Genomic DNA, 4920 nt, shown 5'->3' on the forward strand with positions numbered 1-4920 from the left:
GCAGAAAAAGCATAAATTTCATCAACCAAAAAAAATTCATTTAAATGCTCGTATATAAATTTATGGGCATAGCAGGTGGTGATGCTATGGAGAAAATGATGGTTAGATAATTAGTGATTGACTAAGACATGATAAGAAAGTTTCAAATACAAAAAGGAAGCTATGGTGGGTCTATTTGCAAGGCCATTTCAAGTGATCATATATGGTAACTGGCCCATGAAAGGGTTAAAGAAAAATACCATAGTAAAAGCTACGCAGATAGTAATAAGCCACAGATAGCAATAAATAAATTGCCACAGAAATTGCCTAGATAGTTAAAAGGAATTCTCAACCAAATGATTTATTCTAATCACCTTTATAAACTGCTGTTAAAGCAAAAGTAATATACCCCTCATTTTCTTATTGGAATTCAAGATAAATTTTCCTTGAAACATCTGGATGATCATAATGTTGTTTTTTCTAATCTTTATAAGGCAATACATGGAGAAAATATTTGAAATGAGTCACATTAAGCTGCATCTTCATTGTAATACAAAATTCTGTGTTACATTTGCATCTTCAACACATTTTCATATTACTTCCAATGTGGAAATTGAGAACATACTTTCAAACAAGAAAACTGGTACCATAAAATGGGGTTACTTTGACCGGCGGGGCAACTTTGAACACTTTTCGTTTCTTTAACAAAAACCCCCAAAACTCAAAAACGATTCGACATAGAAAAATTTTGTCAATGGCGATAAAAGGCCTAATACTGAGGCTACGTAACACAATAGAAAGATTTAAAAAGTTTGCATATCTAATAGGTTAAAAAATTAAAAATGTGACCCACAAAAAAGAGCTATTATTTAAAGCCTGTCAGAGTACCCCCTCCAATTTTTTCTATTTTTTGGTAAAATAGCTCCAGGTTTTGATGCATTGTAGTAGAACTCTTCTAGTTACATATGCAAAAGACAAATTTTAGAAAAGTGTCATAGTTTGCAAATGGGGGGCACTGCCCCCCAATGGGGTAACTTTGACCACCTAATGGCAGCTGTGATGGGGTAACATTGACCGGCTTGGAAATCAAGTTAAAATTACCATAGGTATCTATATAACATATTTTATGTTTGATATACCTATTAATGTTTTTTTCTTTATGTTTCAGACTCTACAGAGTCTTATATATGGTAATTTTAAATTAATTTCCAAACCGGTCTATGTTACCACATCACGGCTGCCATTAGGTGGTCACATTTTGCCCATTTGGGGGCGGCGCCCCCCATTTGCAAACTATGACACTTTCCTAAAATCTGTCTTTTGTATATGTAACTAGAAGAGTTCTACTACAATGCACCACAACCTGGAGTTATTTGGAGTTATTTTAATGAAAAATAAAATTGATTTTACGACCTGGTCAAAGAAACCCCAAGAGCTGGGGTAACAAAGACCATCCCTTTTTTTTAAATTACATCAAAACTATGAGAGGCAGGAGCCAGCAATTTTTGGTGAGTAAAGCCAGAGTATAGACCTGTGTTTTGCATGTTTCAATTTAAGTTTAACTTGTCTAGTAAAAAAATGGCATCATTTTGAAAAAAAAAGTGGTCAAAGTTACCCCATTTTAAGGTACTTTGGTAGGTTAGTGAATGATGCACATTATAGTTGTGATAACTAGATCTAAGTTGGACTCTAGGGAACTTTTCATCATTTCAATTCAGCCAATTACTACCTACCGTAAAATGGGGTAACTTTGACCGTTTTTTTTTCCAAAATGATGCCATTTTTTTTACTAGATAAGTTAAACTTAAATTGAAACATGCAAAACACAGGTCTATACTCTAGCTTTACTCACCATAAATTGCTGGCTCCTGCCTCTCATAGTTTTGATGTAATTTCAAAAAAAGTGCTCTTTGTTACCCCAGCTCTTGGGGTTTCTTTGACTGGGTGGTAAAATCAATTTTATTTTTTGGTAAAATAACTCCAAATAACTCCAGGTTGTGATGCATTGTAGTAGAACTCTTCTAGTTACATATGCAAAAGACAAATTTCAGGAAAGTGTCATAGTTTGCAAATGGGGGGTGCCACCCCCCAATGGGAGAAATGTGACCACCTAATGGCAGCCTTGATGGGGTAACATTGACCGGTTTGGAAATCAAGTTAAAATTATCATATATAAGACTCTGTAGAGTGTGAAACATAAAGAAAAAAACATTAATAGGTGTATCAAACATAAAATATGTTATATAGGTACCTATGGTAATTTTAACTTAATTTCCAAGCCGGTCAATGTTACCCCGTCATGGCTGCCATTAGGTGGTCAAAGTTGGGCAGCGCCCCCCATTTGCAAACTATGACACTTTCCTAAAATTAGTCTTTTGCATATGTAACTAGAAGAGTTCTACTACAATGCATCAAAACCTGGAGTTATTTTACCAAAAAATAAAAAAATTGGAGGGGGTACTTTGACAGGCTTTAAATAATAGCTCTTTTTCATGGGTCACATTATTAATTTTTTAACCTATTAGATATGCAAACTTTTTAAATCTTTCTATTGTGTTACGTAGGCTCAGTATTAGGCCTTTGATGGCCATTGACAAAATTTTTCTATGACAAATCGTTTTTGAGTTTTGGGGGTTTTTGTTAAAAAATGAAAAGTGGTCAAAGTTACCCAACCGGTCAAAGTAACCCCATTTTATGGTAGGTACTCTTAACAACACATCTCCCAATAAATCATATTAATTAAATAATGATGCGTTTTTTGGACATACAGTGGGGGGAAATAAATATTCGTACACTTGAAAAATCGTATTTTAATGTAAGTACACAAACTTAACAGGAAAAGTGATTTAAATTATGTATAGAGACGTATAGTATTCAAAAATACTATCAAAAGAAATTAAATCTCAATGCAACAAAAAACAACACAACATGTTCACTTTTCGGGGTGAAAAAAGTATTCATACAAAACAATAAATCCGCATTATTTTAATTTAATACTTGGTTGAATACCCTTTATTCAGCTTAACAGACACCAGTCTATTTCTATACGTCTCGACCAATGATTTGCAGATGCTAACTGGTATTTTATACCATTCTTCTTGGCACACCACCTTAAGATTCTCAATGTTTGTTGGGGACCTTTTCTTAATTTGAATCTTCAAATACAGCCACAAATTTTCAATCGGATTTAAGTCCGGCAACTGGCTTGGCCATTCCATAACGTGTACATTTCTATCAGCGAACCATTTCTTTGTGGATCTTGCAGTATGCTTAGGATCGTTATCCTGCTGGAAAATCCAATCACCAGGTAGCTCTAGTTATCTGTTGAGCTGAATAAAGGGTATTCAACCAAGTATTAAATTAAAATAATGCGGATTTATTGTTTTGTACGAATACTTTTTTCACCCCGAAAATTGAAAATGTTGCATTGTTTTTTGTTGCATTGAGATTTAATTTCTTTCGATAGTATTTTTGAATACTATGCGTCTCTATACATAATTTAAATCACTTTTCCTGTTAAGTTTGTGTACTTACATACATTAAAATACGATTTTTCAAGTGTACGAATATTTATTTCCCCCACTGTACATAGCAAGCAAGCCTTACCTCAGATGATGATAGTCTTGATGAAATTGAGGTCAGAGATGCCCTGGCACAATTGGCCATTACAAGAGACAAAAATTTGCTACTGTACATCAAGCTCTAATTTAATTAAAACTCCTAATTCTGTGATACTTTTAGCCTATAAAAAACTAATGACAATTGATCACATTCAAATCATTTATAGTAATAATAACAAATGACATAACTTGATAGAAAAATGAAGCAAAATTGTATTCACATGGTCACTGATAAATATTAAATTGTACCAAAACAGGAATTATCTTAATAAAATTTAAATTCTTGTAAAATGAAAGACTAAGTGCTTGTTTCAAAAATCAAATTTATTGCAAAACAAATCATGATTCATGACCAAAGACAGATGAGAATTTCTTTAGTGACTCGATAAATGCTACAGGATAATGAATTATTCCTGAAGTAAAAAAGCAATAATAAACAATAATAATAAATAAGATTTTTATGTATAAACTTTGGTCCAGAGTTTGTTGATATGTATAATGTTACTTCCAAACTTTAAGAATTTCCACATCATCTGGATCAACAAGAAATGCAGAATAAAATTATGAACATTCATACCTTACCAATTTCTATAAAGGTAAAAATCAGTTAGAAATCTTGCAGGCAAAGATATGTTAGCTCCGTATCTGTCCGCATTCATAACTCAGAGTAATGCAGTCATCAGAGAGCTTTTTTATTCTTTGGACATCAAGTAACAGAAATAAATTCAATATTTCTGAGTATCTCAGTCCAATACTATGATTATCTTTACAGAAAGTCTTCTTGAAAGCAAAAATGAGCTGGATTTACAGAAGTCAATAAATTATTATCATTATAAGGAGTATATAACTAGTATAACTATAGAGTTTATACAATAATTATATTGAATTCCTTCTACAACAATAATTACTACATTATTATTCTATTCATTGTTTGATAGGTCAAATTTTGCTAAACAAATCAAATTGATTGTCTTTATTTGTGTGTCACACCTGGATTGATGTGATGTTAATTCCTCTAAATCCAAGTTCTGAATGAATGCATATACATGTTATCAAGGCACAGCCAACATTCATTTTTGTAAAAGCTGATGGTAATGATTGAAATTGAGTCAACAACAACCTTGTGTGAGCTCCCGTTGCTTGTCAAAAATAGTATAGTTTTAGGGAATCTTTGTCCTTTAAATTTAAGAGTTCATTGCAATCTTAAGCCATTACCATAATTAGCCTTAAAACTATTTTCGTTCATTTTAATACGTAATAGTCAAATAGCTTGGCACCCATTCTAGCAACTTTGTGTGATACCGTCAACTGGGGCTACTCG

At 32.7% G+C, this 4920-nt stretch overlaps 1 non-coding gene across 1 annotated transcript; it reads right to left on the bottom strand.

Moving 5' to 3' along the window:
* Window positions 1-4227: 4227 nt before the first annotated feature.
* On the bottom strand, window positions 4228-4351 carry LOC125178005. Its single transcript, XR_007156748.1, has one exon. It is a non-coding gene; the product is annotated as a small Cajal body-specific RNA 8 (non-coding RNA).
* Window positions 4352-4920: the final 569 nt, after the last annotated feature.

The sequence above is a fragment of the Hyalella azteca genome, unplaced genomic scaffold, assembly GCF_000764305.2.
Source record: "Hyalella azteca isolate HAZT.00-mixed unplaced genomic scaffold, Hazt_2.0.2 contig6416, whole genome shotgun sequence".
NCBI classification, from domain to species: Eukaryota; Metazoa; Arthropoda; class Malacostraca; order Amphipoda; family Hyalellidae; genus Hyalella; species Hyalella azteca.